Source organism: Moschus berezovskii, chromosome 14, assembly GCF_049115385.1.
Source record: "Moschus berezovskii isolate FMDL1 chromosome 14, NW_MosBer_1.0, whole genome shotgun sequence".
Taxonomy (NCBI): domain Eukaryota; kingdom Metazoa; phylum Chordata; class Mammalia; order Artiodactyla; family Moschidae; genus Moschus; species Moschus berezovskii.
Genome location: NC_142473.1, coordinates 79,107,213 through 79,120,338, shown reverse-complemented (window position 1 = coordinate 79,120,338; position 13,126 = coordinate 79,107,213). Strand labels below are relative to the sequence as shown.

Genomic DNA, 13,126 nt, shown 5'->3' with positions numbered 1-13,126 from the left:
AAACCATTCAGCAGGACTGGGGGTTGCTCACAACGGGTCTGGGTAAGGAGACAGGCTTAAAACTCGGTTTCCATTGAATCTGCTTTTGTTCCATGTCTATACTCTCTTACTATGTTTATTCTGATTATTTTTTCTTTGTCTTTTACCAATAAAAAGTGATTCATTTCAAAGAGCTTCTGGAGAGTAAAAGAAAGAAAAAAGAACTATAGAGAGGGGAAAAAAAGCCAGAATCAAAGACCCCCTGGCTTCCTAGGGCCCTCCCACTGTCTTTTCACCACCCTCAGTCCCCCTGCTGTACCGCAGGTCCCAGTGCCCTCAGAGGTCTGGCAGCTGCCGTCAAACAAAGGGATTGAGGACTGGAGGGTAGCAAAGGGCCAGGGTGAGAGGCCTCTAAGACCCCTGGATCCTGATTTCCTCCCACTCTGGCTGATAAGACACGAACTGGCTCCAACAGAGAAGACCTTGCTGTCCCACAGAGGAGCAGAGCCAGGGAACACACCATGTAATGCTCGGTCTTTAAAGAGATGACCAAATTAAAACGAGGCTTTTAGGGTGGGTCGCACTCCAATCTGACTAATGCCCTTATAAAAGAGATTTGGACCCCCAGGGGACAGCAGAGGTACAGTGACCCCGAGGACGCACTGAGCAGACAGCCTGCTGCCAGCCTAGGAGAGAGACCTCAGAAGAGACTGAATCTGCCAACACCCTGACCGTGAACTTCTACCCTTCTGCCCAAAACTGTGAAAAATAAATTTGATAAGAATTAGCTTACTTAGCGGAGAAGGTAATGGCAAGCCACTCCAGTACTCTTGCCTAGAAAATCCCATGGATGGAGGAACCTGGTGGGCTGCAGTCCATGGGGTCGCTAGGGGTCGGACACGACTGAGTGACTTCACTTTCACTTTTCACTTTCACACATTGGAGAAGGAAATGGCAACCCACTCCAGTGTTCTTGCCTGGAGAATCCCAGGGACAAGGGAGCCTGGTGGGCTTCCGTCTATGGGGTCACACAGAGTCGGTCGGACACGACTGAAGTGACTTAGCAGCAGCAGCAGCAGCAGCTTAGTGCTCGCAACCACCCAGTAAATTAGGTATTATTTTAGTCCCATTTTATGGACAAGAAAGTGACGAACAAAGAGGCTGAGTAAGTTGCCCAACCCTGCAGAGCCGGTGAGTGACAGAGTTGGGACTGTAAACCATCCCTTTGGATGAGACAGGGCTCCTAAGTGCCTGGCACACTGAAACTGATCAATACATGTTTGCTACACTCACTACCCGAAACCACCTGAAAAAGACCCGTCTGCAAAGGGTAAAAACGGAGGAAGGTATTTTGTGAGCAGCTGCCAGGTGCCTGGGACCCAGGGATGAGCCAAGGCTGACAGGGTCCCTGCCCTCCAGGGGTTACACTGGAATGGGGAGATGGACATTAAATAATCACACACACAAGTCAACAATCACCCAATTTTGACAAACTTCCTGTTAAGAAGAGCACAGTGGAGCCATCGGGGCTTCCCTGGTAGCTCAGCTGGTAAAGAATCCACCTGCAATGCAGGAGACCCTGGTTCGATCCCTGGGTCAGGAATATTCCCTGGAGAAGGGATAGGCTACCCACTCCAGTATTCATGGCCTTCCCTGGTGGCTCAGATGGTAAACAATCTACCTGCAATGAGGAATACCTGGGTTCTATCCCTGGGTTGGGAAGATTCCCTGGAGGAAGCATGGCAACCCACTCCAGAATAGTTGCCTGGAGAATCCCAAAGGACAGAGGAGCCTGCTGGGCAATAGTCCATGGGGTCGTAAAGAGTCGGACACAACTGAGGGACTAAACAGACAGCACAGTAGAGCCATCAGAGCCAATGGGTGAGAAATTTGGCCCACTTGAAAGTCAAGGAGGGCTTCTTGGAGGAAGTGATGGGATCCAAAGGATAAAGGGGAGTTGGGTAGCTAAAGAAGGAGGGAAAGATTGTAGTGATTGGGGAAGAGCATTTAGAGTGGCCCTGTGCAGGTAAGGGCAAGAGAGGGAAGCCAGGTGGCGGTAAGCTGGAGCAGAGGGTGGCAGACTTGGGTGGCAGAGGGGGCGAAAATTGCCAGAAAGTCTTAGAAATACAAGTGAGGTGCTCGCTTCGGCAGCACATACACTAAAATAAACGCAAGTGGGAATCTATGGAAGGGTTTCCAGAAGAGTGCAACATGGCTAGCGTGATCACATTACACAACAGATGCTTCCTCTAACAAAGCATGCAGGTTGAACGTCAGTAAATTGAATTGTATTTTTAAGGCGGTAGGGAAGAACGGGAATCTGAGAGTTAGCTGTCTGTGAATGGGATGAGGGGCCTCTGATCCAGCTGGCATTTCATAGATCCGGCCACCTTGAGAGAGGCACACCTGCTGGGTAACAATACCAGAGAGGACTGGCCTTCCGGGTGGCGACGTGTGGGCGGGTGTCTCTGCTGGTCGTGGCTGTCTGTTCCCCCATGAGTCTCGGGGAACCGGAAGCTTGTGAACATGGCTCTCCCCAGCGGGCCACCACACAGCCTGTTTCCTGGCACCCACAACCTTCCAGGCTCCTCTTCCCAAGCTCCTCCGCATTCCTCAAGCTTTCACTTGCACTCACGTCCACGGGGAGGCCTTTGTTGCCCCAGCCCCCAGATGTACCAGTTTGCCCCGGCTCCCCTCTGGGTTTGTCCCCATACTGTCCCCAGTGCCCCCACTTAAAGGGGTTATCAGTAGAGGCCTTGATGAGATCTCAGAAAGCTCAAAGAATTCATTCGTTCATTCATTTAGCATGTATGAACACCTATGAAATCCATCTATTCTGTCCCAGGCACTGGCTAACTCAGAGCACCGTGGAGGATGAGACAGACAAGTCTCTGCCTTCATCCCACTGAGGAAAACACATCATAAATAAAGTAATTAGAATAATTCCAACATTCATTGAATACTTTTGAGGTGCCACGTTCAATCCTAAAAGATACATTTATTCATTTTAATCTTATTTTATCTTCATAAAAGATAAAATGACAGTGATCATTTCACAAAATATACAAAAACTAGGTAATTATGTTGTACATCTGAAACTAAAATAATGTTTTATGTCAAATAGACCTCAATTAAAAAAAATAACCTTAAGTATTTGGTTAAAGGCCACTGAAAGTCATGGACCGTGGCTGTACTGGAACTTGAACCAGGGCCCTTATGCTCAGAACGCCTAACCCTGCAAGGCGCGTTGTCTCTTCTGCTTTCAATGAGCGGGATGGAGCTATGTATCTGAACCTTGGCCTCCACAGCTAAGCCTCCAAACCCTCCAGAGTCCCTGTGGGATGGGCTCGGGGGCTGGGAGCCTTAGCTAGTCCATCCTAGGTCCCGTTCTCGTGAAGAGAAGTCGGGACACCGGCCCTGGGGGAGAGGAACCCAACTTGCCAACATCATAGTGATGTCTGGTGCTGAAGGTGAACCAAGGAGAAACAGCAAGGATAATTCATCAGGACCAGACATTCTTAGCCTGAGAGGAGATGGAGGCAACAGGTACCCCACCCCCCAGCAAGACAAGTCAAAAAAAAACGTAAATGGTGCCTTTCCTGCAGTCCTTTCAAATCATTCTTTCTAGAAAACATCCTATCTGCAATTAGTTACGATCCTCATGCATTGATGCTTCTCAAGCCCATATTGAACACCCAACACCCTCCAAGCCTGTTGTGTGCTGTGTGCTAAGTTGCTTCAGTCACGTCCAACTCTTTGTGACCCCATGAACTGTAGCCCACCAGGCTCCTCTGTCCATGGGATTCTCCAAGCAAGAATACTGGAGTGGGTTGCCATTTCCTCTCCAGGGGATCTTCCCAACCCAGGGATTGAAACCCTGCCTCTTACATCTCCTGCATTGGCAGGTGGGGTCTTTACCACCAGTGCCACCTGGGAAGCCCCTCCAAGACTGTTGGGAGGGAACAAATATGGAAAACAGCAGCTGACAAATGTCAGTGGTGGACAGAGTTTGTCTGATGTAGACACTGACTCTTCTGATGCTTTTAACTAGGCCACGAAGTGGGTGCAAATCCTCACCTTATTGATAAGAAGACTGAAATATACAGAGATTACCTATTTCTAATTGTATAGTTGAATGACCTTGAGTGATAACATACCCACCTGTTATGAATTGTGTCCCCCCAAAGCTGTGTTGCCATCCTAACCGCTGGCCCGTGACCTTATTTGAAAACAGGGTCTTTGCCGATGTCATCAAGTTCAGATGAGGTCATCAGGCTCTAATCCAATGTGACTGGAGTCCTCATGAGAAGAGGAAGGACGGGCACAGGGAGAACGCCTTGTGATGGCAGAAGAGGAGGCTGGAGTGATGAGTCCACCAGCCAAGGAACAGCAAGAACTGCCAACAGCAAGGAGGCGCAACGGAGGACCCTCCCCTAGAGCCCTGCTGACACCGCGGTGCCAGACTTTCAGCCCCAGAACTGCGAGAGGATGAATGTCTGTGCTTTGAAGCTCCCAGTTTAGGGTATTTATCGCTGCAGCCCTGGGAAACCAACACAGCCTCATCGGCTCTTGAGCCGGTCCAAAGCTCTGCACCAGGGTTTAGTGGGGAGGGGCTGTAGAAGCTGACGGCTGGGGGCAGGAGTGAAGGAGGTGTGTTTTAGGGACCTCACAGTGCCTGACTCATAGCCTAACTGGCTTGCCCCCCCCACCCCACTGCTTCTCAGAGAAGCCGCGGGCATCTTGGTGGCAGCCGCAGTGGGAGGCCAGTCTCTCCGTGGCCCAGGAACAATCGTCTCCTCTACTCAGAGGGACACAGGCCACCTCTGAATCCTGTCTTGAGGAGCCAAACCTTCCCAAAGACCCTTCCACCCCAGTGTCCAGTCCACCAGCTATTCCTGGGAGGTCTGCAAGGGAGGGGACAGTAAATCCCATTATCCTAGGGGTGTTTATATTTTGGCTGGAGGAGCCCCTCATTGCCCTGGGGGCTAAAAACGCAGACAAAATGAGTACCCTGGGCTCGCCCTGGGGAGGGAGCCCTGTATGTCAGGCACCAGCTGGTGGCAGGCTGCCGCGCCCCCAGGAGGCTGAGGCGCTCCTGGCCAGAGAGAACACGACAATCTGTCCCAGCCAGAGAGGCGGCACCAAGGGAGGGGGCCTCGGCGGCACCCCCAGGCCCCGCACCCACAGTGGTAATTAGACATGAAAAGACGGGCCTAAATCCAAGGGCCGGGGCTCCTAATTCTTCTCCCATTTCAAATGGAAGCCATATTAGTTCAACACGAGAGCCCAGCCCGAGGCCACCCAGGATGGGTGCCCAGAGCCTCTCCATCCAAGAGACGGGAGTGAAGGATGGGTGCATTGGGAGTGGGGACGCTCGGGAGGGGGGAGCACTTGGAGCCTCGCCTCAGATGCTGGCCCCTGGCCAGAGGCTTCGCTCCCTTCTAACTCAAGTGGGCAAGGAGCAATGCGCAAACATCCTGACACCTCCTAAGTGCCAGGCGCTTAATTAGCTTTATAGCTTCCACATTCTTTCCGTTTTACAGAGGAGGAAACTGAGGCTCAGGAAGATGCACCCACGCTAAAGCAGAGGAGTCAGGATTCCAGCCTGAGTTTGACCATCTCAGCGTTCTCAGGAAAACAGGGCTGGGAAGCCTCATTAGACTCCCTCTCTTCACTTGCTCAGTCCCACAAGGAGTGAAAGGGGAAGTAGGAGGCTGCAGAGATGGGACAGGAAGCCCAGGTAACTTTCTGTGTCATTTGGGGGGCACTCCAAAGCTTGAATGCACAGCAGTTCCCAAAGCAATGTATGTAGGGCCCAAATGCCTGTGGCTTTCACTATGAGTATTTACAACCAAGCCTTCTCAAGCCCCAGTGCTACTGCCCCAGCTTCCAGATAGTTTCTGCAGCCTCCCCCCGCCTCCTCTCCCCCTGCCGTTTGCACACACAGAAGATGAACACAGAGCTCTTCCCCATTAAGGCGTGGGAAGAGGAAACAGAAGAAGAAGTAGGCTCTGGAGGGTCTTGGAAGAAGTCCTCAGAGCAGCAAATTTCAGTAGGGCAAAGGAGGCCATGGGAGCTCTGGGGCGGAGGTCAAGGGCCTGGCTCTGCACCCTTGCTGTGTGTTCATGGGCCAGTCCCTGGGCCTATCTGAGCCCTGCCTCTCTCCTTCCCAGAGATCGTTTCCAGGTACACGGTCTATAATCTCCTAAGAGCAATGCACTGCTGCTGCTAAGTCACGTCAGTCGTGTCCGACTCTGTGTGACCCCATAGTCAGAAGCCCACCAGGCTCCCCCGTCCCTGGGACTCTTCAGGCAAGAACACTGGAGTGGGTTGCCATATCCTTCTCCAATGCATGAAATTGAAAAGTCAAAGTGAAGTTGCTCAGTGGTGTCTGACTCTTAGCGATCCCAGGGACTGCAGCCTACCAGGCTCCTCCATCCACGGGAGTTTCCAGGCAAGAGTACTGGAGTGGGGTGCCATTGCCTTCTCCGAGAGCAATGCACATCAAGGATCATTAAGGAAAGAAAGCGACCGTGTTTTAAGGACTGACTACGTGCCAGGTCTATGCTGCTGCTGCTGCTGCTGCTGCTAAGTCACTTCAGTCGTGTCCGACTCTGTGCGACCCCAGAGACGGCAGCCCATCAGGCTCCCCCCGTCCCTGGGATTCTCCAGGCAAGAACACTGGAGTGGGTTGCCATTTCCTTCTCCAATGTGTGAAAGTGAAGTCGCTCAGTCATGTCTGACTTGTAGCGACCCCAGGGACTGCAGCCGACCAGGCTCCTCCGTCCATGGGATTTTCTAGGTCTATGCTAGACGCTTCAAACTCGTCATCTCAGTGAATCCTCATTATTCTGTCCAGGAAACAGAAATGCAAGGAGTTAGTGCCCGGTAAATAGCAGCCTCCCTTGCAGCTGTTTTGGGGCCAGGTGACAGTTCTGGCCGATGCACCAGAGCTGAAGTGACATGTGTTGCCTCCAGCTGAGGCAGTGGAGTCTTCCCGGGCCTTTTGCTTCTTCATCGCGTTCCTCTCCTGCAGTAACCATGGATGCCACATCATCCAGGATGTGTAGCATGAGGACGGTGGAGCGAGCATCCGCCTGGGTCCCTAAGTGACCGTGTGGAGCGGAGATCCAGGTTAAACGAGTAGCATGAGTGAGAACTGGACCCACAGGTTAAGCCACTGAGAGTTTGGGGTCATCGGCTGTGGCTGCTGGTGTTACTTTGCTTGATACTGGAAACCAAGGCCACGTAGCCAGTAAAACGGCAGACACAAGAAGCAAGTTCACACCTGTGACTCCAACACGCATCCTCTGTCAACTACGACTTTCTGTGGCTGAATGAGATCATCCCCTTCCTATAAGCAACCTTGTCCCAGAAAACTCCTACCTCTCAGCATCCCCAGGATGGCTGAGTAATCAATACACGGTGAAAAAAGAGCATCTCGGAAACCGCTCTGAGCCTGGAAGATGAGCAAAAGCAGGGAGAGGGGGCCTGATCATGCCTCAGGGACATCCTTCCTGGGCTTTGGGGCTCCACTGGCGGCTTCGATGGGAGAGAAACATCACAGAATGGTTTCAAGCACAAAAGGGAGAAACAGATTGACCTAATTCCAGTCCCCCACCCCTCCAACGTACCGACTTGCTTTTTCTGAGCCCTACATTCTAATCTGTGAAATGGGGACGATATCTGAACCAGCTTTCAGGGTTGGCAGTGAGATGAAGCATTGTCTAAGTCCTGGCCGACAGTAAGCACTCCCCAAACATCTGCCATCGTGAAGATCATCGCTGGAATGGCTCAGAGAACAGCCTCTGCTGGAGGGAGATGAGGCCGCGGTGCCGCTAGAGGCTGCCCCGCCAGGATGGCTGACATAGCCCAGACCACGGGTCTGGCCCGGCCCACGTCTCTGCAACAGACCGAAGGGCAGAACACTGAGAGGGAAGCAGGGCCAGCCAGACATAGTGCAATGCAGCCGAAGAGCCAGATTATTTATTTTAAAGTCGAAAGTGTCTTCGAGGAGGATGGCCTTTTATTTGGGTGAATCTGGGAGTTGTTTATCAGCTTAAACTCATTATCTGCACATATGGTCTTCGTACTATGGTTAAGGGTGGGAGACAAAGGATGGGCATCTACTAGCTGATGAAATATCATCCCTCAAGTGCCAGAAAGCAGGATATTTTCAGTGACGTCACATTGGGCTTCCTGCCACAAGGATGGGGCTATCGTGAGAACATGCACAAGATTTTAACTCAGGAGTCCCTCCAGTGAGGCAGGGAAAGGAAGAAAAAAGAAAACAAGCAACAAAAATATTCACCCTAGTCTTCCACCTCAAAAGCAGACAGACACACACACACACACACACACATATACCATGCCCCAAAATATCAGAGCTGTAAAGGATCAACGTTGATCCCCCCCCTTCACAATAACAGTAATAGCAGAACTAATAATAATGACAGTGATGATACTGGATGTTTGTTGAGCATTTACTACCTGTCTGGCACGCAGATAAGTGTTTCATATGTTTTATCTTGTTGACTTTTCACAACAATCTGAGGGAGTATTAGTAGTCCCATTTTACAGATCAGGAAACTGAGGCACCAGAGGTTGAATGGCCTAAGGTCACACGACTAATAAGCAGAAGAAAGCTGACATTCAAATCCAGGCAGCCTAACTGCCTCACCATGTTGTGTCTAGAAAGATGGGGAAACTGAGGCTCAGAGAGGGGTAGTGACTCACTGGAGGTCCCACAGCTCCAGCTGTAATAGAATTGGGGCTAGAACACAGGTCTCCTTACTCCTGATCCCGCTGGTCCAGTAACCTTTCCACTGAATCCTGTTGCCAATCAGTAAGTACACACATGCATACGACTAGCGCCCTTGGTTTTGCTCATCTCCAAGTGGTTTAATTACTAATTAAACCAGGAGTCTTGGGTACCAACAAGGGGCAAGGGCTGGACCTTAAAATAACAAGTGCCGAGATGAAAGATTTGCTTTGCCAGCTTCAAACACTGGGGCTCATCTCTCTCTCCCTCTCTTCTTAATCAGCATTTCATTATCTGCACACTCTATCCCCCAACCACCCAGGGCAGAGCGCTGATGCGGGTCCAAGGTGGCAGCCCGTGCAGCAGGAGGAGCCCAGGCTGGCGGGTTACTTAACAGCATCAGATTGCGAAAATACCCATCAACCCATCATCTGCTCTGGGGGACCAAAGTGCTGGCTTCCAAAGGGGCCCCTCCCTTTGCTGTGTCCCAGCTGAGCATGAACAAATGTTCCTGGTTTTCCTTCTCAATGGCTGATGAAATAGACCAGAAAAGCAGCCCTCTGAAAAGAGGGGGTCCCTAAGAGAGGCCACCATTTGCTCTTCAAGGAAAAAGGAGACAGTGAAAGTTGGACAGACATCCAGAGAAAGGTAGCGGATAAGCCTGCAGGCAGAAATGAGGAGCCCAGCAGGAACCGGTCCCCAAGCCACAGTCGGATGGCTGACAGGCTCCTGGTTCACGTTGCTGTGCAGGGGCAGAGCGGAGCAAGACATGGCCAGGAAAGGCGCCCCCACTGGACGGAAGCCAGGGTTGCCTAGCACCCTGAAATGTCAGATTCCCCCGACTTTAAGTTGCAAGGCCCCCTCAGAATCTCCTGGGCCAACACACTCATCTCACAGGTTTACCCTCTCCTCCAGCCCCATTCTGTCTCCTCCACCCCCACCGCAGCTCCAGACCATTAAAAACTCACTCAGTAATTCAGGGAGCTGCTTCCAGGCTGAAGAGGCAGTTTTGAAAGGATGCAGGGGGGCAGTTTTTGCTGGATCAACCCAAGGTGTCCTAACTCGTACTCCAGATGAACCGATGCTTCTAAAAAGTGGCCTGGAACTTTCATCCATATACTGCCGTTTCAGCCTCGGGCAGGGTAAAGATACTGCACAGGCCTGTCATTTGAATGCGTCTGTTGGACCAGGAGACCTGAAATTCTACTGGATCAGAGATCTTAGGGTTTCCCAGGGAGCAGACTGAGTCCACACATGGTACTCAAACGTGGACATCAGCTGCCCTCCTCTATTCGGGGCAGGTTGGGTATGAAGCGGGTGGTCATGGAGGACAGGTAGAATGCAGACCTGCCAGCCCTCTGGGGGCCCCGTGCTCACTCCCAGGTTCCAAGGGCAGGGCTACTCCGGGCAGGCTTCCCTCTGCAGAAAAACGAGTCATAAAAAACACAACTGAACACAAACAAAACAACTCCTTTTGTTTTCTGGCCCCATGGAATGTCTTGAAGACAAACCCAGAGACAGCAGGCCTCCCCACCCTTTCCTCTGCCTCTTCCCTTCATGCCCTCTTCTATTCAAAATAAAAACCATGCTCCTCTTTCCTCATGGCAACTTTGTCCTACAGGAATCTGAGAGCACCCAATAAAAAACATTTGCTACACCGAAAGCAAGAACCTCAGCTCTCTTGCAAGGACCACCCCGTTCCCATCACCTTTGCAGGGGACTCTGGGGACATGAGCGGAAGGAGGCGGGGGGCTGCCCAATGAGCCCGTTTGGAGCGAGAGAAAGATGAAGACTTCCGCCGGCCGCTACGAAGCCACTGCACACTCTTAGATTTGCTCAGTGGTACTCACTCGGGGCACTGGGAGGAGGGTGAGAATTAGAGAAAGATGATACCACAGTCCCTTTAGTGTCCCTTCAATGTCGAACAGCCCCACACATGACAAAGGTGATGCTCTTCATAGAAGCCAGCAGTTTTCTGCTTTCCAAGGCCTTAGCACAGACTCACAGATTCAACACACAGGGGCCCTAAAGTCCCACAGTGGGACACACAGCGGGTTTCCACCAATAATTGTGAAATGACCGGATGAATGTGGCCTGTGGACTCCAGACCCCAAGAGGAGGGGCTCTTGTTTCCACTGGACTGCTAAAGTCTTTAAGGCACCCCCATCAACCCCATGGTGTGCCCAGAGAAAGGATCCCCCCCAAGACTCTCAACCACCCACACCAGAAAAGGATCTGGCCAGATCCCTGGAACAAAGGTGCAACTTTCACAAAAAGGGTGCCATTTAGGTTTCAGTCTCCATAGAAACCTCCCGAAGTTAATTCTCCCATCCAATCATTTCACACTGACTTGCTGTTAATGTAAACTTCCCCTCCTTTTTGTTTTTCTGGGGGTAAATTTTTTTAATTCACCCAAACATCCTGCCAGGTCGCCCAAGAAAAACCAGCTTCTGAAAGCCACGCTTTCGAATGCACAATTATAACGGGGGCACCCTAGCTTCACACTCCGACCCTCTCCCCCTTTCCGCCTGGGGTGCGGTGCTCCTCGGGGCAGGGTTCCCTCGTCCCTCGTGAGTTGCGGGTGGTCTGTGGTTGCGGTCTACCGCTCCTGGATTTCCGTGCGTTTGTCTCGCTGGAACCAGAACTCGCCTTTTAGGGGTGAAAGGGCCAGAGAAGGGCGCCCCCTGGCGGGAGCCAACTCCCCTCAATCGGCCGGGACGCCAAGCCGGCGCGAACCCACCCGTGCCCGCCAGCCCTCCAAGCGTTCTCCCGCTGCGCCCCCAAATCTGGATGTGCTCGACTTTCGGATCCACCGAGCACCGACCGGAGTCGGCTTCCCCAAACCGCACACACCGCGTTCGGAGTAAAAGGAGAACCAACCCCCCCCCCCGAAGGAAAGCGTGGCGCCCCCGCCCCGGCCCGCTGCCCGGGACCCCGAAGGCAGCCGGCCCTCAGCGGCCCCGCTGGGCCGGGCAACCCCCGCAGCCCTGACCCTAGCTCCTAACCCCAGTCCCAGCTGCGCCCCCTCCCCAGCCCCTTACCGAGCGGCGTGGCGCGCACCCCCGCCCCTCCGGACTCAGCCCTCGCCGAGCCCACGGCCTCGCAAGCACACCTGCCCGCCCCGCGCCGGTCTGCAGGCCCGCACTCCCCCGGCCCGGGGCGCCGGGCCGCGGTGCACCTGTCCCCGGGGGGCGCCGCCGGGCCTCGGCGGGCTCGGAGCGCGACCGCGGGGAGCACGCCTTCCCCGCCCCTTCCCCAGCCTACAGCCGAAGTAGAACTCGGTCCCCGGGCTTCCCCAGGACCATCCTGGGGGGCCCCCCACTCCACCCCCGACCCCGCCATGCCGGGTGGGGTGGGGGCGCGCGTGGGTCCCCAGGTCCCCCTGGGGGCGCGGCGGCGGGGCGCGCGGAGGGCACAGAGCTGCGGGGCCCCTACCTTGCAGCCGCAGCGGCCGGACCCCGCGCCAACTAGCGTCGGCGGCCGCGGGGGAAACTTTCCCCCGGGCGGAGAGGCGCGCTCGCAACTTGCTCGGCGCCCGCTGCCTTCCCGGCGGTGGCGGCGGCGGCGGCGCGTCCAGGGACCGGCTGGCGCGAGGCGGCGGCGGCGGCCGCGGCGCTCGCTCGGGGCTCGGGGCTCGGGGCTCGGGCGGCCTCGCGCGGCTCCGCGGTGGATCGCTGGGCGCTGTGTCCGCCCCGCAGCCTGGAGCCCCGGAGTCGCCGGCGGCAGCTGCAGCCGCCCGCCCGCCCGCCGGCCCCACCTCCCGCCGCCGCTCCGGCCCTCCCTCGCTCTCGCCCGCGCGCCTCCCCTCCCCGAACCTCCTCCCCTTCAGCCTCCAGCCGCCGCCGCCGCCGCGAAGGCACGTCTCCTCCGGCGGGCCGGCCCCCGCTCCCTCCCGGCCTCGGTCCCTGCCTTCTGGACGGCATCCCGGCCTCGCCCCGGGGGCCCCTGGGGCCTCCCTCTGCTCTTCTCCCCTTCCTGCCCTCTTGCCCGCCTCCCCCCCCTTGGTTCGTCTGAATTCAGGAGATCCGCTGGGGTTGTGGGGAGAGGCGTACCCTAGACAGGGGATGTGTTCCAGGGAAACTTCCACGCTGCCCCCTCCACGTCCCTGACCGGACCTCAGGGCTGGGGGTGGGATGATCCTCCGTGGGGACCTCGCTCCTCGGCTTCCCGCTGCCCTGGAAGGACCTGTTGAAAGCCAGGGGGATTCACTCTCCCTGGGCTGCTTTGGACTACTGTCTTTAACAGAGACACCTGGAGGGGGTGCAGCAGGAAGCGGGGGGCGTCCAGCGGGGCTGGGCGGTGCGACCCCCAGACCACAGGCAAATGACTTGATTTCAAGAGGCCAGGCCTGTGTCTCCATCTCAGGGCTTATCTGTTCATCTTTGT

At 54.6% G+C, this 13,126-nt stretch overlaps 1 protein-coding gene across 5 annotated transcripts in view; it reads right to left on the bottom strand.

Moving 5' to 3' along the window:
• TSPAN18 (tetraspanin 18) overlaps nucleotides 1–12,503 on the bottom strand; it is a 207,213-nt gene extending 194,710 nt beyond the window's left edge. For all 5 annotated transcript variants that reach the window (XM_055423891.2, XM_055423895.2, XM_055423892.2 and 2 more), the window contains exon 1: nucleotides 12,176–12,503. The gene's annotated coding sequence lies outside the window, so the exon portion shown is untranslated. The remainder of the gene's footprint in view (nucleotides 1–12,175) is intronic.
• Between the last annotated feature and the right edge of the window lie 623 nt (nucleotides 12,504–13,126).